At 38.7% G+C, this 24858-nt stretch overlaps 1 long non-coding RNA gene across 2 annotated transcripts in view; it reads left to right on the top strand.

Annotated features, from left to right (window-relative positions):
* The window catches only part of LOC112985246 (uncharacterized), a 56315-nt gene that overhangs the window by 19264 nt on the left and 12193 nt on the right, over positions 1-24858 (top strand). Inside the window, exon 4 of one of the 2 annotated variants that reach the window (XR_003259707.2) lies at positions 1727-6691. The exons of the other annotated variant lie outside the window; for it this stretch is intronic. This is a non-coding gene — a long non-coding RNA (uncharacterized LOC112985246). Of the gene's footprint in view, positions 1-1726; positions 6692-24858 lie in introns of those variants that run through there. 2 annotated transcript variants of the gene reach the window in all.

Below are 24858 nucleotides of genomic sequence, written 5' to 3' on the forward strand. Positions count from 1 at the left end.
AACAGTTTAAGGGAACAGTTTAAGCTCTTCCTGTTCTTCAGGTTGAGAGATATGTTTAGGTGTAACCACCAACTTTCTTCTTCTGTAGCTTTACAATCGATCTTGTGCCTACAGTACAATTACTATACTGTAATAGGTTGTGAAACACACAACAGCTTTGTTCCTACATAATTGCTGAATCCAAAGTAATCTACTGATTAACCAAGGTCTCAGTCTAACATGTCTAGGCCTATTGCATAACCTATAAAGAACAGTGTGAGAGAAACAGCTTTGCTTGTAGCATGGCTATACCCTTGTATGAATGATGGTCCATCTGTAATTTTTTGTAGAACTATGAAGATTTTTGATAAACTACAGTTATAGATGGGTAAGAAGTTCTTGTATTTCTTTGTTTTCTTTAGGATGTCTCTTTGCTTCATTAAGAGAGGAATTGATTTTGTTTTCTCACCTGTAAGCTCTTTCAGAGCAAGGTGCATTCGGAGCTGCCTGTTGTGGCCATTTCACATGCTCTAAGGTCAACTAGGCAAGACGATCAGAATGGATCTCTGTTGCAGAATAGGAAATCAATAAAATCAGTAAAATCTGGCACTTTCTTCTGCTGGTTTAAAATTTTCGCTAGTGAGTCATTTCAACAGCACTAGCAACTGTGTGACTCCAACTATTTAGATTGTTTCTCTTCTTTCAGATTCAAATATATTGAGATCGAATGGAACATTCAGTGTCCAAAAACCTCAAGCAATCTTCCTGCTTATCAAAATAGTCCTTTCAGATTTTCATTTCAGCAATAAGAAATACCTCTTCCTTCTCTTTCTCCCAGGACTAAATCTCCAAAAGACTATCAGTTATTAATGCAACCTTATTAATACTACTTTCAGGCTGTTTCCAATTTCCTTCCCACCCTCTCCAAACTCACACAGTTTTCTTGGCCCTTTGAATAGTACACATAGGTCTGTTTTCTCTTAGTAACAGAAGCTGGTCTTTGTTCCAGCCCTCTTGTAGCATATTTTCTGGCATCTGCTATAAATGCAATTAAAGCCTTGAATGGACATGGTAATGTGTGGGTGCAAACTTGTGATGTTCGTTAGCTGGTTTATTTTGAAGTGTTTTAGCTCAAACAGCTGAACCTCACCACAGATCCTCTCTTCAAATGAACAGCAGGCCTGATTTTTATTTCTGGTCTTGTGCATGTGGTGTTGTAGAACTACATCCATCTGTGGACTACCTTCTCCTGAACCCTGAGCTGAGAAAATGTCAGACCATTTGCAAGGCCCAGCATGCTATTGTAGTACTTGTACTGTTGCAATCCTTATAAAAGTACAAATGAACTTATGAAAGTAAAACCACCGAAATATCTTTCTTTATTTTTCTCTGCAAAATCTAATGTCAGAAGGCCTCAGGGAAGTGTTATTATCTATTCCTTATTGTAAAAACATCTGAAATAGAGCTCCACAGAATATGTGCGATTTTTCATTTGCTAGAAATTCTGGACAATTAGGAAAACTGTTTCAGGTCTAGATGAAACTGTGTTTAGACTTTTATATATATATATATTTTTTTTTTTTTTGCTTTGATAATGTCAAAATGATGGAGCTTATTTCATTGTATTAGGTGAATATTTCTGTGAAACCAACATACATTTGAAAAATGTTTCAATGTTACCAAACCCATGGGGCTTTTGCTGGGAAATTCTTTCTGACTAAAATGTTCTTCAATATTCTTCCCACAGTCTCAAGATCCTGAGCACAGATTTGTGAGGCATTGTATCACCAGAAGAAAGAGACCTGAATCTGAACCTCTCTGACCCAAATAGCTTTAAGCCTTAGTAGTCTTTGCTCCTTCTTTTTCTTCTCTTTTTTTAAACATTTTCCATTGTACAGGAAACAATAGTGACACTAACACATAACACTTTGTAAAAAGTGCTGTTTTTAGAATTCTGAATTAACTTGTGATATCATGGGAGAGTGGCCTTAAATCAGTATCTGAGAGCTGAACAATCCCAAAGTGCAAGAGGTTCAGGACATAAGTGCAAACTCCGGTTTGGGCCTTTCTGATGTTTCAATGTACTGTTCCTGATCTTGCCTTTTAAAAATGTGTTTATGAAAGCTTCCCGCTTCTCCTTCAGTTATGCCAGCAGGGCACATTATCTGCTTCCTGCCTGTAAATCATCAGAAACATTTTCCTCTGCTGTATTACTGTGAAAGTGAGAACAACTTAAAGAAGTGAAAGCAATTTATTCTGCAGGATATCTTAGATAAAGGGTCCCTAGAGGATTCTTCATACCTTGTTAAGGTGGGGATAAAATTGGATGACATGGTAGACTATTAAGCAAAACAAAGTAACCACAGCAGCAGATTCCCTTCTTGTGTCAGAGCTGTACTTTTTCTTACCCAGGATGATTAAGTGACAGAGTGTCTAAGGCAACAAATCTGCTGGCTTTGCTGAGCCGGCACGAGATCTTAGAACTCAGCAGGGCAGTGTTCAAAGAGATTAAGATTGCAAGCCATTGAGAGGACATCCAGGGCAGCTACTCTTGCTTACCCCTATTGAAAATGGCAACACAGTGAAAACAACTTCACAGACTCTTTGCTTAGCCTTCATTAGGGATCTGGAGACCCCTGTCCACTGCCAGTTTTTGAAGCTGCAAGAATTAAGAATCAAAGTGAGAAATTATGTAAGACTGCAACAATGGAGCCTAAGGTAGTGCTCATCTGGCAACATCAGAGTTCATTAACTGTGGTGGTGCTTGAAATATTACTGAATGCACTGTTAAGCAATTCATTTTTAAAGGAATTTTTAGAAACGTGAGACCTCTCCTCTGAAAACTTTCTGGAAATTTGGAAAACAAAATCCTGAGAATTACAATTTATGTTAACTGAAGAGGTTTTTACTTTCATCTTCTCTCATTATAACAAGTTAAAAAGTGCTTACGTTGTTCAAATTTCTACTAAATATCTAGCAAAAACGTAAGATACTGCAAAACTAGTTCAAGTGATATGCCTCATGCCAGAAGAAATAAGATTGTTAAAAAGCTAAGTTACTCCCCCCATACAGACACATTTTAGAAGTTCTCTTTTAAGCAAAATCACTTCTATTCCCCTTCAGTATCCTGAAGTTACATGTATGCTGTTGTATTTGTGCTTTAGTCGGAGATATGTAATGAGGATAACTGCAGTGGTCTAGTGATGCACCTGAAGGAGAGCACAGAACCTGAACCACACTCACCCCTGGAAGGTTTCAGCTGGATCCCCCAAACTCATGATACAGCCCTGGGCTATATACTGGACTGGGCCTCCCACAGACTGGAGTAGGAACCAAACTGTTCTCACATTTGCCCTCATTTAGATGCTGATGGAGTGGATTTTCCCCTATTCTCCATTTCTTAATAGTCTGTAAAGAAAGGATCAGCTCCTTTGAGTAAAGATGCTGGAATGGTGATACTTTCTAGGGGAATAGGATGTCCAGAGTTAAACTCTTCTTCCCTTTTTATTCTTTTCCCTCCATTCTTTGTGAGTGAGAAATCTCTGTCCATCGATTTATGCCTTATAATGACAGACTTGCTATGCTGAATGGATTGTATCTTCTGTTGGCACCATATACCACTACCCAAGCAACCGTTACTGTCTGCTGAAATGGAGCTTTTCACATCCAGCCACTTTTTGTGGCACAAAGAAGCCTGAGTCATCACTGTCACCTCAGTCAGCACAATAAATCAGAACAAATCCTAAGCTGAAAAACGCTGTGTTCAGAGAAGTATTTTGGATTGCATCTATGCTGAATTTTCAGCGTATGAGTAAAAACAGATGACGTCTTAAAGCTTTATCAAAATAGGGTGTAGGGGGGCTTAACCAAAATTGACTTTCTCACAAATGTTTTGAGCGTATGTTCCACTCCTTTTAAACACTTGCTTTAATTTCCTCTCTCTTTAGGAAGGAAATTAAATTTTGTTGGTCCCCTCCAAGGAATATATACGAAACATTATTCTGGTTTCCTTATATTGAGCAAGACAACAGCAATCTCGTCTGATTCTTCTCTGCCAAGGTAGAGCTATCATATGAGAGACTGGCAGAGATAAACCCTAAAAAACAAAACAAAACAAAACACCCCCAAACCTCAGCATGGCAATTTTTCCAGTATTCAGAATAGAAGGATGACATTTCAGAAGAAAAGCACTGTACCTTAGACAGCAGACATGGAACAAGCACACAAAATAGCTAGGAGTTAATGTCTGTGTAACAGTGGCCAGATAACAGAAGCGATTCCTCTGGAGATGCTTGCTTGTGCCGTGTGTCCTTTCTGTCCTACCCACATTCTCACTGGCTGCATGTTGGCTCCAAATTGCTGTGGATTGATTTAAGACATCCAGAATGATCCCAGATCAGCTTGTGTGCATACATCAAACTTAGGTGAACATATCTTAGAGGGCTTTCTTATTATTATTTTAATTTTGCTTCCTTCTAGAAAACAAATGATAGCAGGAACAGAAAAGTTATCAGAACCTCAGGTTCCTTTGTACTCATTTCCCTCCGGTAATTATCTATTCTCAGTGTTAGTCTCTTTCCTGCAACTCATCTCACAAACATCCTTTAGAAATTAATGTCTTCTGTTTCTTCTTTAATCTGTCCCCTTCATATTTTTAGCTGCAAATTATCCCACCATGTTTTAATTATGCCTTCTAGATCTTACCTATCTTTTTTGTAAAAGAAGATGGGTGATTGAGCCTGCTTTTTAAAGAGAGTCATTTTAACTTTCTAAAGAAGGTTTTCACAGTGCACTGCATCCTGTTACATTCTGCTAAGGTAGTGGGGTGATTCATTTAATGATGTGCAATTACATTTTTTTTCCTTCTCCTGTGTACTGAAGTAGAATATTTCATCTTAGAAAGCTAGTCTTTTCTAAACTACTAGCAAAGTAAACCCATACAAGAAGGTATTATGTGTGCAGTCTCCAAGGTTAAAAAGGAAAATTATGAGAAATAACCAGCTAGTGCAGTTTTATCACATTCGTCCCCAAGGATCCTGATACACTGCACCAAGCTGAAGAACAGAGCATAGGTATTACTGAATCTCAAGTCCAAAAAAGTCCAAAGTCTTGGAGGGCATTTAGTAGGGAGAAGCCACCACAACAAGTATTCCTCAGCATCTTCAAGGCGTCTGACTCAAGTTAGCTGTGCCATTAAAGATTTAACTAGTTTCAGAAGTTTGCTCATCTGTATGAGTCACCATCGTACGTGGACTTAAGTGTCCTACAGCAAGTTAGTGTCTTTAGATTAGAAAATAGTCCCCACAGGGATGGAACAGACTCCTCTCCAGTGTCACGTACCACAGTCACATCAAATCTAACCTCCACATTTGGCCCTGCGCATCGCTGCACTGCGTCACTCTGTCAGCCTTTGTCATTCTGCATAATTCGGTGCCCACAAAAGAATCTAGAACTGTTTTGAATTTTGGTTGTGCATGTTGGAACAGAAAGGATTGCATGTCAGTAAGTTTTTAAGACAAGCTGAAATGGAGGCAGCTCTATTTCTTAATAAAATAGGTATTTTGATGCTATGCAGCCTTTTTCTGTCTGGGATGTCTGCTTTCTATATAGCTTGGCCTGCAGGGGGCATCAGAAGAACTCGATGGACACTGAAGGCAGTTTTCTGACTGTAACTGTATCAATAGCAACCCTTAAATGAAGTAATTTACCATTCGATTAAAAAAATGAAGAGTGAATTTTATTGAAAGATTATAAGTGACAATTCACAGCAAGTTTTCTGGTTCTTCTGTCAGGTTGGTATAGAAAGAGTGGTTTTAGGACAAATCCCTTTTCCCAAGTCCTGTTATCAGAAAAGACTTCAGAAGAGTATAGCACAGGGAGCTTTGAAATACTTCAGTCACCATTGAAAATAGGATTTGGAAGGTTCTGAAAGTTTCTGAGAAATAAGGCAGACTATTTCAGAAGTCCCTCTATTTTGTCTACAGTAAAATAGACTCCCTTCAACTGTTAAAGAGTATTATTATGTGGGCAGAAGCTCATTTGAAGAATTTTGTTGCATTTATAAGGGAAAAAAGTCAGCACTGACAAGTAACATCCACATTTCCTTGATATACTGTGAGTGCAAATATAGTGAATTTGACTAGAAACAGTTGAGCAAAAGTCATCATATACTTTTCCTTTCCTGATTTTTCAAGATCAGTACTGCCCCATACTCCCTATTACTGCTGACCTTGCTGTTTTATATTGGAATTTCCAGATCTGGGCTGCCTTTTCCTTCTGATTGTATAGTGACCCTGAATCCTAATGGTCGCACTAGATAGGATATTGATGCAATCTTAAATATTCATGATGTTTTTAAATATCTTCTCTGTATTTTTCTACAGCCCATTAAACTTTGTTACCTATACAGTACCTATTTTCTTTTTCTTTGCCTACCTCAACATAAAAACCAATTATGTTTTGCCCCTGAATAGGTTTCCCTGCAATATGTTTCTGTTGGCCATTCAGTGTGCAACTTGCTTATTTATTGTTTTGATTTATTGTACAGGTTGTGTTTACTTGTATCTAACTTTCAGGAAAGGATGTTGTTATGGATGAGTTGCACATATCAAGAGCATACTGTCCAAGGGATTTATAAAATGTTTGCTTCCGAGAAACTCAAAACTACTTATGGTACCTGAATAAAGACTCACACTTCTTTTTAACTATAAAAGCAGTATCTGCGTCTTTTGTTTCTTTCTTAAACAGCTGCAGCTAGGCAATGCCTCTGTTTCCTGTAGCTCTGAGGTGGACTGGAAATGTCATCTTTATTTGGGCTGTTTATCAAACATGGCCCATTTGCTGCTAACAAGAATCTCGGCTATAGCATTTCTTTTTGCAGTGAACTCTGAAATGCCTGTTTCTCTGTTACTTTACACTTTGAAAAAGTGTTCTCACCAACATTATTTCTTCTTTGTGTTTTCTTTGCTGCATGTGTGTAACCTGTCATAATGTTTCGTCTCCCTTACTGAGGTCTCTTGAAAACGAAAATTTATTTTCTGAGGCAGCGGGTATAGGGTTAGTTTTGGAATGCATACCATTGTAACACAGGAGACTAAAGCTGTGACAAATTCAGACATATTATTTTGTCTGGTCATTCTCCTAGCAAAATAGCTTAGATTATAGCCAGTTCAACCTCTTTTTGATTTCTGTGTAATGATTAAAGAAAACTGAAGAGGTGCCATGGAAGTAAGAAGTTTTGCTAATCTGAGTGAAATATTATGCTGGTCCTGTGGAGAAAACACCCAGAAGGCAGCTGAATTAGGGTTACATGAGCAGTCTTAACAGCAAAACTTTCTAGCTTTCAAGCACTTGACAATAACATTCTTTTAAAAGGATGTTATTTTTTTTTTTTTCAGTGAGACATAGGTTCTTCCAACACTTCTCTCCAGCCCCAAGTCTGACCTTCAGCTCTATCTTTCCCCTCCCATCTACCTCTGTGCTAATACTGTCTCTTCCCTGTGCTAGTACTAACATTTTCCATCCCCATTTCTCCAGGTTCCAGGGTAATTTTGTTTACCCAGCCAATCCTTCTGGACTCATCATCTGACCTTTCTCTTCTACTGCTCCCAGTCTCATATCAACCCTCACTGGGCTCCTCATCTGCTCTCATACTCTTCGTTCAGCCACCTCCAGTTTCTTCCTGCAGTACAGCTCTCCTCAGGTCTATTCCCCTTTTCACCTGCTGCCTCTTTCCCATTGCTAAACACAAGCTCTCCCTCCTGCAGTTTCTCATCCAGGTTTAGTGTTTTCCATCCTAAGACACGTCTGTATCTGGGCTAAAGTGGGAGGAGGACAACTTCCACTGCCCTCACCCCAAATGTCTGCATATTCTCTTGTGCACTTCCCAGTCCCACACCCATCTTGCCCCATCCTCACTCCTTTCTACACAGGCTTTGTTTTCTCTGGCACATTGTGGACACAGTAGCCACCCCACCAAGGTACCTGTTTCAAGGTCCAGAAGCATAGGACCTGCTTAAAGGGAAACTCACCAGGATGTTTTAAGACGACCCTTGGAAATGACTGAAAAAAATGAACGGAAAATTTTCTCCCCTAAAACATCCTGGGTCAGGACAATGGCATAGAAAATTTCAACTTAGCATGGTTGAAATTTGGCAACTGGAAACAAGTCTTATAATGGAAAGGATCCAGCACTTATAATACAGAACATAGTGGGAAAATACAGTAGCTGCTATGTCTCTTGTGCATGTGCACATTTTCCACGGCCATGTTGATATTATAAGACTGGTATTAAAGCTATTTCTAACATGTGCCAGTGAAATTAGTGGCACATGTTAGCAAAACTAGGGAGACGTCTAGCTTTTGGAGATCACAGTAAACTGAGAAAACATCTACTGCATTGTTCTGTTTTTCATAGAAAAATTCCTTTATTAATATAATTAAAAAAGTCAGAGCTGACCAAAAAGCTGTTAACAGTGAATAAAAAAGTTTCCTTGCACATCCAAGTTTTCCATGCTTTCCATTCGTAATGTTGTAAGTGCAAACACTGAACATTTCCTTCTTCATACCTGAAAGTAAATGGCGTATACTTGCCAACTCTCTTTTAACAATAGGTTCTTAATATGCAAAGAGAGCTTTGGAGACAGCTTTCTGAACCTTGTGTATACACAGGGAAGATGACAGTTGCATATGCTTTTGCAGCTATGAATGTACACATCCATTTCTAACCATCTAACCTTTTTTTTACTCTTTTTTGACTAAATGAGTAACTTTACTTAAACATATATTTTCTTCCTGAGGAAATAATACATTTTCCATTTTCCTAGGGGAAATAATTTTAAAAAATCCATCTTGAGCTATGCAAGACAGCAGCCACTAGAAGACTCTCTTAGTTCCGGGAATGTGGTGGACATCATGTCTGAGTGGTAGACAGAAATTCACCAATGACAAATCATGTGAGCTTAAAAACTGCTTGGGTCTTTCTTTTTGATTAAAAAGAAAGGACTGATAAAATGGAATATGGATTCCCTTCTTCTTGGGCTTATTTAGAATATTAAATGTGAAAAAAACACAAGTGTGTCTTGGGTCTACAAAATTTAGTGACCCTGACTGTAATCTCAAGAAACAACATGCTGTTATTTTCCTAGATGGTAAAAAGAAAAGTGAACAAAACCACACCTGAGGGACATTGTTAAAGAGCTGGGAGCAGACCTTTCTTTCTCAAATACGATGCATTTTGATTTATTGTTAGGTTGGGATTGCCTTTAGTTTTACTAATGCAGCAGGATATGTAGTAAATGAAGGTGATGTGGGGAGGGAATTGTAAATGCTGCTTCCTCGGTCATATATATTTTTTTCCTTTTGGGCACTTGCTGTCTAGCTTGCAGAATTTGGTACTGCTCACTGGGTAAATTCTAAAACCTTTTTAGTTCATATTTTTCTCCCTTAAATATTAAGGGTTAACATTTAAGGATTTATATGAAAAGGGGCTATGAAGAACCAGGAACTGCTAATTTAAGTCATAATCACACAGGAATCTCTCTGGGACACCAAATTCCCTGTAATATAGACTAGTAACGGAAAGAAAATCAGAAACAGAATACTTAAGGCAAAAATAAAGGTGGGTAGTTAAAAAGTGATACAAAGTGGTAAAAAAAATTACTGGCATCATCCTCATAATTTCTGGTTCCCAGAAATAAGACTTAGAACAGGATATCTGTAGCAAATAGTTTTTCGAAACCTTTCATGGGATTTGTCTGATATACGTCTTTCGGCTCTTTTCCTACCACTTGGGCTAAATACTTTTTTTCGCTTTAAAAAGATTTTTCACAAGTGGTTTACTTTCCAGTGTCTGCCTTCACCTCTTCTTTCAATAACTGTGTGAAAAGACCATTTCTGGACTTAAAGCCTGCATCATTACAGGCCTACTTGAATCACTTTCAGAATAGGACTATGATTTAAGAGCGTTAATGGTTTCTTCAAAATGGATGGCCTATTATTAATTATTAAGACCTATTTTTAAAGGGTTTTTTTTTTTAATTCCTAGTTGAAGCATAATCACCTTCTTTTGCTGGTCTTTTAAGGAAGAAAATCTTCTAATAGATAGGTTGAATTTCTTGTTTTAGGAATATTTATTTTCCTCCAGAGCCTTTGTCTCCTCGTATTCCTGAGCAGCAAGACATGCTCCGAGGGGAGGCTGAGCACCGAAGGAAATAGGTCAGAAATGTTCAGCTGCACATGGCCACAGGTTGGAGCCCCAAGCACTGCCACATGTTCAGGTAGATTTACGTTTTGGGTGTTTTCCTCCATTAGCAAATATTTTACTTGCTTAATTAGCAGATGTCTTGATTTTAATGCATCTTTTCTTGAGAGTCCCAAAGATGCTTTTAGCTATTAGTTTCTGCCCTTGGACTTTGCTCTAAATTCCAGCTGACCTTCCGTGTGGCTATGCACTGTGGGCACGTGACTCCTCTCCTTTTGCATGACATATGAAGAGAAGCTAATTCAAAGCATTCATTGTTTATGGCTGTTTTTTAGTTCTTTTAGCTTCAGGGTTTTAGAGCTAGAGAACAGCTAATCAAAGGGTAGTGCAGAAAACTGATTTCAGCTGTCTCTTTATAGGTTTCACATTTTTCAGGCCTCTTCCCTCCCTTCCCCCCCTGCCCCTGCAATATACACCCCTTCCCTAGAATCTAGAGGAAAGCAAAAGCAAGCTTAAAATCTCTAGAAATGCATGCCTAGCTACAGGAAATTAAGGGCTAGTGGGCCATTTTGAGCTTTATGTCCTCCCTTCATTCACTTAAAAATTTAGTCATCGTTTTTGCTGCTGCTTGTTGCCTCCAGGACTAACACGCTTTTCTCACTCATAACCCTGGGACTGGTTCCTCGAACCTTGAACCTGTTTACTGCCTCCTTGTAACTGCAGAGGTATCTACAGCACATCAGAGAGAAAACTGGCATGGGCAGAGGTCAAAGACAGCTACACTTTCCTCTCTTTATCTTTTTGAAAGGACAGATCTGTTTCCTTTGACAACACCGTTCATAGCTTCACCAGATGAAAACAGTCATATCGCATTTCCACTGAGACTGAATGATATCCACTGGCTGGATACAGAATTAAGAAAACAGAACTTAGTTCAGCTTTAATGCTTGCATAGGCACCATGCAAATTTGCTTCAAATGAGCCAAGAATTTCTAAATATCATGTTGTTGCAAAAAAATTGCTGTCTGCAAAGGTCAATTTAGAAATGTTGTGACCTGTGATGTCCTCTAGTATTGGCTGCATTTCCCAGAAGATATGTGAATTCTGGATGAGATGACTGCTCAGTCTGGGGTTATATATTCAACACCAAGCAAAAAAGGCAGTTGTATTTTTTTAAATTGCCATAAACCTAGCAAAATTAATTTTCTAATGCTGACTACCTATCCAAACAAACATGTCTTTCAAACTCTCTATGAGATCCTGCTGTGTATTTCAAGTAAATCTGCTTTAAAATGTGTTGCTTGAATTGAACATTTCCTGTGTAAGATTGATTTATATTTTTATTTATAGCCCAGTACACTTATCCAGTTTTCCAGTGATTTTCTCACTACCAGAAAAATGATTTCTGTGATACTGGAGAAATGAGTTTGGATAACACTGGCCCCAGTCCCTGGAAACTGTCTTACTTTATAGTTACTTGAGAGCTTGAGAAATAAATCTTCATTGCCTTACACTCAGTGACAGACACCAGATAGCGGAATGATGAAAGGGAAGATTTAGAATCTCCTTATGGTAAAGTGGATCCTTGTCAGTGTTCTGGGGTAAATCCTGCATTCCTTCTCTTTGCAGAATATGGACCACTTGAAATACAGTGTAATTCTTTGCATCAGTGCCCGCTTCTTAAGGTTTCTGTTGGCATATTTTAGTTTTGTTACTGGACTAGCAAATGATCACCTGACAGAAGGGAGGATGTAAATTCTCTATATACCTCACAGGAAGACTGGTCACATACATCTTTCTTATTGATACACATTCCTTCCCACTTCCTTTAGGAAATTGCTTCAGAGAAGCTGTCTATCAGTGGATGCTACCATTACTTGTGAAGTATACGAAATAAATATATTAACCAACTTCCCAGAACTCATTATAGATAAATTTTGGATAAAGCTTTGCTTTACCGTTTGGTTACTCACTGGATTTACACTTACAAGATTAGAGACCTGCCTGGAATTGATTTTTTTCATTTTAGCTCCTTTACAGGATGCACTATTACAGTAGCTCCATGAAATTATCATTACAATATTATCAAAATTTCAGTAAGTTCCTTTTTTGATAGTACAGGTGACAGATCCTGCTGTTTAGGCAAATGTCAATTCTCAAATTTGGATTTCTAAAGTTAGGCTCAAAACCATAATTAGAAATTAGTGAACTGCCATGTAACTGAGTCTTGGAGCCCACCTAGAACCTTGCTAGAGGTTCCTGGTAGTCATTGTCTTGGGAAATAATGCCCTTTAAACAAATTTTCTACCAGCTGATAGGCATTTGTTTTCCATCACTCACTCTATAGAAAGGTATAGCTTTTGAGAGTGCTGGCACTCTTCCTTTCTCTGATTAGAGAGACTCTACATAATTATATGCAGGGGTGGTCTAGAGGTGTGTAGATGCTTTTTTTCTAGCCACTCAGCCTTAAAATTGCTGGCAGAAATCTTGGTGAAGAGCTGAAGTGTAGCCTTTGTGGCCTTCACCCTGTGCACCACCACTCTTTGCACTCTGGGCATCGCCTTGACTCACGTTGCAGGACTGGCTGGAAGTTGGCATCTCCTGCCAAGGCTTCTTTGTGAGAGCTGAGGCCCATCTGTGCAAGGTTTGGTATCACCGCTGCCTGGATAGGCCCCGGGGAGAAGCGTGTGTTTCATTTGTCAGGGCAGCTACCCCGCCTCCCGTATCAACCTGCATTCAATTCACATTCTATTATTCTCCTGCACTAGACTGACCTTATCCTTGATTGGCATGAAGGGAATCTGAATACTTTCTAATGACTTTTTTATTCATTATTCTTTATTCATTAATTTAAAGACTTGACTTTCAAATTAAATAGAATCAGGAATCGGTCTTCATATAAGTCTATGGCGGATTGCTTTGTTCCATTGAATTCCACTGCACTTGTGAAGTTTTCTTAATTTGACTTGTAAATCCTGTACCAAATTGTTTTCTAAGGCTTTAAAGCAAAAAGTTTTATTCTTACTGTGGAATGTTACCTGTATTTCAGATACAGAACACAGTAAAACGGAGGATACCTTTTTCAGGCTGGTGTTAAATGAGCTCTTATAAAAGCAGTTTTCAATGCCAACTTTGCATGAGTAAATGGAATAACTAGATTCTATGATTTTTATTTCAACTTACCAGTCTAGTACAGGCAAATTTCAGGTCCCTACTAAAAAAGAGACCAATCCAGCACAGCTGTAGGTCATAGATACCTACAGTGTACCTGGCTATTTATAAAGAAATACGGATTACGGAATAATTATCCATTGGAATAATTTCTGAATTTTTTTCTTGTCATCTAAAGGAAATCTCCACTTTTGTTTAAGCATATAATAATTTAACCTACTCAAAAGATGTACATTACAAGTAATGATTAAATTTCATTTGCTGGCATTTTATTGTATATTTACACAAAACATTCTGAACCTGCACTCTATTTTTACAGTAACTTGATAAGAGAAAGCAGGCCTACCACATTTTGATTAGATTTGCCTAAAAATGAAGGCAAGGAAGAGAGACTAACCAGTATAGGAAATCAATGAATAAAACAAAAGGTAATGGCAAATGATTTTCCTTGGGAAAAAAAAGAGTCACAGGAACAAAACTAAATTTCCCGGTGTCCCAAATAAAACTTCAAACAAACCACAGCTGGGTGGATGAGAAGATGCTACTTGTCTCTTTAAGCCTACACTGGATTTGTACAGTGAAAGATTCTACAAACTGTATATTTGAGAGCGTGCACTCAGTCCTGCACGTTTTTCATTCAAAGGGCAATGCCTGAAAAATAAAAAGCCATTGAAAACAACAGGAAAAAAGCTTTGGGAAATTCAACAGTAGAAAGCACCATATTTTCCTGAAAGAATCACAATCTCATAAGAAATGCTATATAAGAGCATAGAATTACTAGTTCATGTTGTTTATTTAAAGGATAGGTTTCTCAGGGTATAGTCTAATTTGGTATGTGGAGCGGTGAAGGGAGAGTGAATTCCTGATATCATTTGGGATCTTTAGATACTACTGTCAGACAATTGATGATAATATGCAGGGGCCCAAGAGTCAGTCTCCTTGCTTCTCTGCGTCATACTGTTATGACTATTGTAACTTCTTTTTATAAGGACAATATGTTTGCACATGTGACGATAATAGCAAGCTGCACAAAATTTAGCTGTCAGTAATAGCGTAGCTCTGGGAAATGTTCATAAGCTAACCAGCTGAGGGAGCACAAGCCATCGGCTTTTTGGTAACCACACAATGGGTTTTAGGGTACTTCTAGAGAAAACAGTGTGGTAGCTATTATGTCTGGTTCACTTAACTTTTCAGTGAAGTATCTGAGGGACTTTTCATGCTGGGCCAGTATTAATTTGACAGTGTGGGGTTTTAAATGATAGAGCTGTTATGCTCCTTTACTTAAGTTTAACATTCTTTTCTAGAATATACATATTTTTAATTGAAACTCATTCCCAATTTTGCACAGTTTGGTTTTAAAGTTCTGAGGTAAAACCCTGGACCACATAAAGTTAATAGCAAAGTTCCATTTATGTGATTAGAGCCAAGTTTTCATCCTTGGTCTAAATCCAGAGTTACATCAAATGTAAAAAAAAATTGTATCATGTCACACCTGCAGTTTGTTCAGCTTGTGATCCTGTCTCTGGCAGCAGAGCAATAGCAATGCCTGTGAGAGAAAATAGCAGCAGAACAGCAATCTCTGTCTGTGTCAGGGAATTCTTGAATTAAATGTGGTATTTAATACCGGTTTGACAAAATAACAATTAAACAGCTAAGCTAACAGAGGGGATCAGAGTAGGTTCGTCTTTCTGTGTGGACCATCCCAAGTTTTGCTTTTCCGTGTGAGAGGAGCAAGCCAAAACAATCTCTTCAGCTTTTAATTGCTGGGAGCTCACACGAGGATGCACTCTGCTGTGACTGAAGCAGTGGAAGTTTGTATGTAGACAAGCCCTTTGAACTCACTTTACAGACCATCATTATGCAGATAGGCAATACTGAGAAAGGCAACTGTAACCACTAACACATGTGAAAATCTGGTTGAAAGGTATTGTTTTCATTATAGTTTTGTTCTCTGCAGCTACCCTGACTCTGAAGTGTTGGATTCCAGTTTGGTTTCTTCATTAGGAAAGCCACTACTTTACAAATAACGAATGGCAAGGGCACCGAAAACCTGATAACGGTTGTTTTTCTTAAAAAAAGGTTAGCGTGGGTGGGGCAGTATCTAACACTAACACTCTGGAAAGGTTCCTTTCATTATGCTTTGCATTTCTAGAAAATAGGTCAGCCTGTTTTCACAGAAATTGGTTAATTCATACAGCATAAATTAGGCCAGAAAAGGCATATAAAGTAGCAATGCTTCATCTGTTTAAAAAGAAGTAAAATGCATGCTCTATTCTTTGGAAAGAAGCTAAGATAGGCTGTCACTCCACTTATCTGCCACCATAGCGGATCATTTTACACTGAGTGTAAAATTGGTCTCTGTTTCCTGAAATAGAGACCTGGCCTCATTTTCCTGTAAAGCACTGTCCAACTTCAGAACAAATGTGATGCCTTCCTAGTTTCTGTTCTTATGAAATATTATAGACTACCTGGATTTTTACAGCATTGAACTTACATGGTTTTATTTAGATTTATGAGCATATGAACATTTCACTGTTCTTTGCTTTTCTCTTATTGGAATTGGGCTTGAACTTATTTCTTGTTCGTGCTTTGGGAGATTGCTTCCCTTCCTGCCCTGGGCAAAAGTAGAGTTACAGTAATAAAAATATGCACATAATATTGAAGGGGAAAATCTTTATCCAAGAGGAAATGATAAGGAATGCTTTAGGGGTAGCTTAATTTAATTCTGACTACTAGAACTTTACTCCACAGATTCTGCCCATGAAAACCAAACTCCTTTGACAGGAAAAATACTTTGTCTAGGTCTTGTATAATTAGTCTGGGAAATGAGATAGGTGGATTTTGAGGTGACAGTGGAAAGCGAAGATTAAATTTTGAAACTCGAACAGCAGTGCTTGGAAGGCAAAGAAATGACTGAACATCAGGGATGTTTGCAGCTGTCGGAACAGGTAGACTATGTTTTTCTGCCAGAGTGAGACTCTTTGCATTGCCGCCACTTTTCTAGCACTGAGAACTACGAAACAGTTTGAGATCAGATCTTTGCTTGCAAAGAGAGTCAAAGGCATTTTTTGCTGATGCTCTAACGATTTTCTAAACTTGGAGATGGGATTAACAGGATCTTTGCGCTGACATGAGCAGAGATAGAGTGAAGGAAAAAATTAGTTTTGTGCCAGATAGATACTTTTTGAAGCATTTCTTTTTTTCAGACTTGACCAGAATCACTGCATTCCTGCCAGATTTAGCTTGTGCCAGCTGCTTTTCACTCCATATTTGATTTCCTGAAGATACTGGGATTGAGTCACTAGATGAAATAAGAAATTTTATAATAAGAGACAAGTAACTCTCACTTTGTTGGTTGGTGGCTCTTTTATTCTAATTATAAATGAGCTTAACAGCAGAATTTTCCTATCATTTTCTACCCATCTAAGACTGCGAAATGAGACACAAAGAAGGTGTGCACTCTCTAAGCTCTGGTCCAGGGACTCCGTTGGCCCTTTGGCCTTGGCTCTGTGCAGATAGTGGCAATCAGTCTCCTCAGTGGCAGCAACACAGGACACTGAATTGAAGCTGGTGGTCAGTAAAGAGGCCAGTCTAGTCTAGAAAGTGTTGCTGGCATAGCTATGCCATGAACACATACCTGTGCACCTTAAAAATTTCTCCTGGTGCTAGGGGGTGTAAAAAGGAGCAATGCAGTGCAGTCCCATCCTGCCCCTGTCTGTTCCCCCAGCTCGTGCATCTGCTGACTGGGTGGCTGCATGAATATTTGTACAAGGAGGAGTGAATACAGTAATAGGCATGAATATTCCCCTGGGAAGGGATGGGAACCCTTTGCTGGGAAAAACGATGAGATAACAGGCATAAGCTCCTCAAGGAACTGCAGTGCAGAACATCTCACCTCCAAAAGAGCTTTGGAGCACAGCACCCTCCAAGCTAGCACGTTAAAAATGCAAAGTGCAGAATGAGGCCCTGTGTCAGCATAGCCCTACTGGAGGCTGAATTCCTGTCGCCCCCTGGCCAAGGCTGCTAATTAGAGGCAGGCTGTTAGGGCGGCTGACAGTAAAGTGCCAGTGTGGCTGATACACTGCTGGGAGCTGGTTGGGTGCTGTGTGGGTATGTTAGCGCCATCAGAGCTTGCTCAGAGGGCCCTAACAAGGTAACTAATATTCATGACTGGAAGGTTTTTGATCATATACTGGGCCTTACCTAAAGAGAGGAATAACTTACTGGATTCTTGCATTTGTGGCCCACAGATTTCAAAGCCTTTTGTCGTCGTCCCCTCAGTTTAAGGAATAAAGTGTTTTCTTTCTTCCTTCTCTCTTTTTTGGGGCAGAGGGGGTTGCAGGGCAAGTTTTCTTCTGTGTCATTTCCCTGATCTGTCTTGTTGTGTGTTCAAACAGACGCCAGGGCTGGCTCAAAGGAAGTGGTGGGAGGAGGAGATTGAGGCCACTTCGCAAGCCATTTGCACAGAGAGTGGCTCAGCTGTATCATAAAACTACACCTTGAGCCCACTGGGATGAATAGGGCAGTTCACTCCTGCTCATGCTACTGTTCCAGGTGCTCTGCACCTGTTATTCTGCTCAGACATTGGGGTTTTTCTTTGCGACCATAACTACTAAAGGCACTGTTTAAATAAACCTAATATTGTGCAGAGTGAACCAGAAGCTTGAAAACAAAGCTGATATGCCATGTCACTGTGTTCCTAGCTAATGATATAAAATCATTCGACAAAAACTACTTTAAAGGATCAGATTTCTATGTGCTTGGATTGCTCAATTTCCATCCTAAGTAACGAGATTTTGTTATTCAGGTCCTCCAGATGATTTGACAGTTTTTACCCACAGAATCTTAAAGTCCTTTGGTTATGATATTAAGTATAGTCTTTGTTCATTAGGAACTGATTAGGCGCACACTGCCAAGAAGTAAAAAATAAAACACCCAGAAACCTGCAGCGACCATATGAAAGCTGAATCAAGAAATATTGCTGAGCAATCTAACAGAGAAATCCTCCAGCACTGATACACAATAGAGCACTGTAATCTCAAATTAATCAAACCCACTGAATCACTCACCCTGCTATTCCCTCAGTCTTAGGCTGGGAAGTTTGCACCTACTATTGGGTACTATATTCATACCCATAATCCTAGCACCTAGGTTAAGATCAGCTTCAAAGGAATTGCTATTGGAGATGGGTTTTGTGACTCAGATGTGGTATAATCTTTACTTTTTCTTTTTTTCCTCTCTTCTTTTGTGTGTAATTAAGTAGACTTATTTATCATCTTGTTGTCCTACTTTGATAAAAGCCATTTTCTAAATGATTTTGTAATAGCTTTAAACCTTTAATATCTGTCAAAAAAATTCAAATGTCACAGAACCAACTATTCATTTTGTTTTCTAAGTATAAAATGTGCTCTAACCTGTTTAATTTTCTGCTAGAATTACCAAAAACAAAGAGAAATTATCTTCAAGAAGTAAAATATCCTTTCCCCAGGAATCAGTTTCAAATCTTGCTTGCCTCGCTGGCCAAATTCCTCTGCCTAACTGGCTTACAGGGTGAGAGGCTGAGGGAGTGTGTCCAGCAGTTGACTGAGCAAGCAATGAAATATATCCAGCAGAAGAAATGGAGAGATGTCATTAAAGTACATACTGAAGGACCTCTTGTTGGCCTTCAGGAATTAAAAGCAGCTGAATGCTTCAGGGTCAGAGAGGAGCGCGGTGGAGGTCAGAAGCCGTCTGGCAGAGGTGTCCTGCAGAACGCGGCGGAGGGGAGGAGCGGGAACCAGAGGAAAAGGAAGAACTGTCCACAGCATTTGCTTTGGCCTAATTTCAAACAGAGTGCCTTCAGAGTGTGTTTATACAATCGTGTCTTTCATGAAGTGTTTTAATTTCTTTAACTAAATGTCTGCATGCCCTGAAGGTTTAACTTATCCCATGGAAATCAGAAGAAATGCAGACTAGAGAGGTGATGCATACTCAACTGCATGCTTTATAAGTTTCATATTCAGGAATGGTGGATGTGTTTTAAGGCACAGCTGCAAGGAAATGTTGCTCTCTGTGATGGATGCCCACACTGCAGCTGCCAACAAGGTTATGGTGCACATACATTTTCTAAGCACAAACTAAGAAACTCCCAATAAGTTACAGCAAGTTCTACCTTGATAATCTTATCATTTGTATGTCTAATGCATAACTTTGCTTTCCTATAAATATTTCCGCATCCTATATTTGTGCAGAAAATGCCCATCCCTTGTAGCTGAGCTACTATGTGTTTAGTATGGAGATAATAGTTCCCTCATTAACATTTGCAAAAAAAGGAATCAACTAAGACAATGGTTATACTTTAAAAAGGAGGTGAAGCTCTATTAGAAGTCTCCCAGCAGGGCTGGTAGTATGATACTCATTTTGGAGAGGAACACTTAGCTAGTTTGATAAAGTTGGAGCTTGAGATATATATATATATATATATATATATATGTATGTATATATGTGGTGACAAGTTTTGGTCAACATGCCTTCTGAGAGCTGGACACCTGCCTCTAAGTCCTTGAAGACTTTGTGTTTCATCTGGGTCGGGGCACAAAAGTTCTGCTCAGAATAAGGCTCAAGACAAACAGTCACTGAGCAAACAGCTTGCTCTGTAGGAGCCCCCCATCACTGCTTCCTACCGAAAGTACCTTCTTCTCCATAGAGCAGTTAATGCAAGCACTCTGTAATCTGCTTGGGGGAAATCTGTTCAGGTAGCTGAAACAGTTCGACCCAGCCTGCCACGTTAACCCAGCTGACTGGTGCCTGCAACGTGCTGGAAGGTGCACAGGCAAGCTGCTGCATGGGCAGGCTTCTGGGAGCCGGGCAGCGCTCAGCACCGGCAGCAGGAGTATCCCCTAGCAGCACAGCTGGCTCTGGAGCAGCCTGTCTGCGTCGCTGGGACAGTGGTCCTAGGAGAGATGAGATGTTGATACAACTCCGTCAATCAGTTGGGCCATGAAGTAAATATACCAGCAAAATCACAGCTCTACTAGAGGCTTCTGCCAGCTTTCACTATCGTACGTTGTTTGGCTTTGTTGGGACAAGTTCATAAAGTACACATTTTGCTAACACGGCTGCATCCACACTAAACATGCTCTGCTGTATGTTGTTCTCATATTTCAAAACCTGCTAAATCTCTCCGTTAGGTAAGGTCCAGATTCACTGGACCTAAATTCTCTGTTAGTCCCAGTGCTGGCTGTTTCCACTCACCTGATGCCTTTAAAGACTTGCAGTGAGCCCATAGGGCCTCACCTGCTGGTGTCCCCTATGTGAAGCAGGCAAAGCAGCATGTCTTACCTCACAAGGATGCTACAAAGACAAATTAATTAAAGACAACACAGTATTCAGATACTGTAGGAGCAAAGTCAGATAAATATCTGTGTATCTACATCCATATTTAGACAACGTATCACTTCTGCAAAGCTCGTGTCTGCCACTTGTTTGCCTCCGATAATGAGACATTTCTATGTCTGAAGGAAAGGTCCCTTCTGTTTTAGGGCTAAATATAGACATAATTTCAGGTTATGCAACTCTGAAAATTTGGCAATAGATATATCCAGAGGCTTAAATTTGTTGTTGTTTGTATTTTTACTTGCAGGAAGCCAATTTCAGACTTTTTAACTGAGAAGTATGACCTTTCCCTACAAACCTTGCCTCTCCTCAGACTGGCGCTATTGGGAAGTTGCTATATAGTCACTCAGAATTTTCCAGAATCATCCAAAATTGAATTTGGAACAAAAAATTTAAGGCTAATGAAAGCAAAGCAATGTGGCAAAATTTACTTACACAAATGTCTGTTTAGATGGTGACTGCTTTTGTTCTCAGCATCCCTGAAATAAGAAGTTACAGTCTGTTTCTGTGCCCCATGATGAGATAATATTTGAATCCAAAGAACAACAACAACAACAAATCTGAAACTGGAAATTAAGATTGCTTGGGAACACCAAATCGTATATTAATTCTTCAGCTCCATAGCTTCTTTACCACAACATAACAGGTATGGGCCTCAGGGTAAAATCCTGCCCCTGCAGAGGGTGCTGGAAATTTTGAGAACAATATTTAATGATATGACTAGGAAGACATGGTCCTTTTGGGTTCTGAATACCATTATGGGTCTGAGATGCTGATGTGCTTTAAATTAATGCCACAACTTAGATGAAAAATAAATACTTTGAATAAGTGTCACGTAAAAAGAAAATAAACCTTTGAAGATGGCTTTCATAACCTTGCAGTAAAAAAATTATTGGACCACAAAGCTGATTTACACTAACTATCTGTTCCATTAATCTTTGTCTCAGTAAAAATGATGTGTCAACTGTTAAATGAAAGCAAAGAATTTTGCTTCTCTGATTTAGTATATCTGAGCGATTCTTTTGCATATTACATCTGTGTGAGTAATAAAAGCTATCACAGTATATTAAGAAAAGAGGTATTTGTTCAGGCCAGAAGTTCAGTGACTGTGAACTAATCATTAATCTATTTTGCTGAGCCTGTTCCTGTTGGCTGCCATCTTAAATGAGCTTATTTGTGACAGTAATGTCAGAGTAATAGAAGATATTCCAGATCAGTTTTAAACTCAACTCGGTTCTTTTTTCAACTACCACAAGCTTTGATGTTTAAAAATGAACAGTCTGCTGTGGGAACCAAAGTGAAGAACTTAACAATTTTCTAAGATATTTACTGTATCTGAGAAGACCGCCAGTAAAATAGTGGAATAAATTACATTATCACTCAGCTTACATTTCAGATAATCACAAATACTGAATTTAAACAACAAAGTTAAAGACTTCAAAGAAATACATGTCAGGCCATTTTATAAGACAAGTTCAAACTTAAGGATCATTTTGCTTTTCTAGTAGAAGCTTCAGGCAAATAGTAATTCAGCATTTATTGGTTGACTGTTGTTAAAGAAAATAAATTGCATTATAGTTACTTTGAATGAGAAGTTTTGTGATAATTAGCCTACATCCAGTTTGGCTGAACTCTTCATATAGGACAATACATGGATGCCACAGGGACCTATAAAATAGTAGCTAAAGACCTGCCTATAACGTAGTTGAAGAAGCTGCATTTTTGCTGTCTGCCCTGTGCCTGGCACAAGGAGATCCCGCTCACGAGGAGTGTGCTTAATTGCAGTGAAAATGCACGCAGGGATAGTTCACTTTCAGCCAGTCAGGCACTTGCTGTTCAAATGTATGTGTGAGCCTTCTCTTTGAATCTTTCTAGGGCTGGAAACATTGCAGAGCTCCCTTCAAATAGCATTAGATCTCAATCTCTTGAACCAAAATTCAGACTGGAAAGCTTCTCTGAGAACATCTTGATAGAAATCAAGGATTATTGAATGGAGGCTAAAAAGGGTCACCAAGTCCTGAACTTGTTAATATTTCAAAGACATGGTCTTGGGGTGTACCCAGAAAGCAAACAGAAACCAGTGTTAAGGGTGGGGAGGAAGAAAGTGAAAACCCAATATTCATGGGAGAACAGAATATTCCAGTTCAGACTGAGTTTTCTGTGTAGTCAAGTCCCCTGCAGAAAACTAAAGACAAAATGAATGGTTGAAACCCATGAGTAAATGTAGGCAGCCACAAACATTAACAGACTCATCCTACACTCTACAAATACTTCTAAATTAGCTTCCACAGAGACTAGATAACCTTTGACTCTTCCTTATACTGTAGCTAAGCTTAGATTTGAAAGCCATTTAAATTAAAAAAGTAATGCAGTTCCTTCCAGGTGTAAGGGAACACTTTGTATAATGTGAAAGGATTCTATTCTCTCACTGTAGGTTTTGTATAAGGAACTTAACACAGTTATGTAACATTAATACCTGGAATGAGATTCAAATTTAAACTTCATCATGAAAATTGCCTAAAGAACCAATTCAAGCAGGAATCAATTTTGATTATAGGTTTTGTGGTTTAAATACAGACATTCATCTTATTTTACAGTGATCGTTTCTGCCCATATTACCAGGTTTGCTTTACAATAATGAAAAACATCTTCCTTCCTTCTCTAAGACTGTTACAGAATGCATTAACTTCTATAATTGCCTTTTTTTTTGCCAGATAAGCACTCAATATGATTCAAACAAACAACCTTGCTATGCCACTCAGATGGTGCACAAGCAAAAAATAAAAATGTCTTATTCTTATACCAGCATTAGCAAATGGTCTAAATGCAGCTCGTGTAAAATTTAGCTTATCCTCACTGTCTAGTCATGCATTTCAGTGTATGTCGATCTAAGTGTAGGAGCAGTTCCACTGATTTCAAAGAAACTACTTGTACACCTAAAATTTGGTTATGTGCTCATTTAGATTAAAGTTTAGTCTATAAGACACCTTCAGTAAATGCATTTTGAAACATTGGCAAGCTTCTCTGTATCTCTTAAGTTCAAGCCTGATCATGTTTTATACTAGATCTTTGACTCTAGCTGGAGATGAATTCCTTTCTGTTGCATGGTCTTGATCTCATCTCTCCTCCACTTCATTTTTTGTCAAGGCACTTCCCCTTATTGTAGGGGTTATTGCAGACAGCAGTGGACACACTCACAGATGTTGTGAGCAAGTTTGAATGATATGGGTCATGTTCTGATCTTGTTGCCTGAAGACAAACTGTTGAAAATTGCTGCTTTTTTTTTTTTTTTTTTTTTTTTTTGTCATTTTGGCTATTAAATTCAAAAGTGAAATGATGTATCTGATTACACTGCCTGTAACTTGTGCACTCCCTTCTAGAACCATGATCTTTCGAAATTCTCACAATGAAGATCCAAAATATTTGGTAAAGTATGTCACAACTGGATGTTTAGGTCCCACGCAAAAACTTTTTTAAGGAACTTCTTTATGTGAGACTTATTTTACTGGTATCAGTTATTGATTATTGGTGTATTTAAGTCTGTAAGAAGATGTTCATACTCTGCTTGGAATTATCTTAAAGGTGGAAAACGAATTCTTAAATGAGTGTTACTTGTACATTCTGTATCTTTGAGAAGATCAGATATTTGGCATTATTGATAACACTTTTTAATCAATGACTGATTAAAGGTACAGCTGCACCTCAAGCTCTGTAAGTTTTCTTGCAAAGAGATATTTAAAAGGCTAAAATTTAAATGTAAACCTCAAGTGGTTCACCTCTCTTTTTTAAAAAATAAGGTTTATTGTTCCCACCATATAGCCCAGAAACAAAACAGTAGATCTGATCTTGTGAGCACAGACCAGCTTGGTCAGCTGACCAAGAATGCACTACAATATTGCTGAGAGTGGGTTTGATGTAATCAGCTTCTGTTCATTATGCAGCATGAATGAAAAGTAAATGTTTTGGGTCCAGAGTCCATGAAGTACCTATTCATTCCCTGTCCCACTGAGAGGGAGAGAAGACAGACTATGAATGATACCTTTACTTCCCCATGGCATGGTCTAGGGAGAAAGTGAGATTGTGGCTGTGGTTTCTAAAGCATGATCATTTTAGTATTTTGAGAAAAACCTTCT

Source organism: Dromaius novaehollandiae, chromosome 2, assembly GCF_036370855.1.
Source record: "Dromaius novaehollandiae isolate bDroNov1 chromosome 2, bDroNov1.hap1, whole genome shotgun sequence".
Taxonomy (NCBI): Eukaryota; Metazoa; Chordata; class Aves; order Casuariiformes; family Dromaiidae; genus Dromaius; species Dromaius novaehollandiae.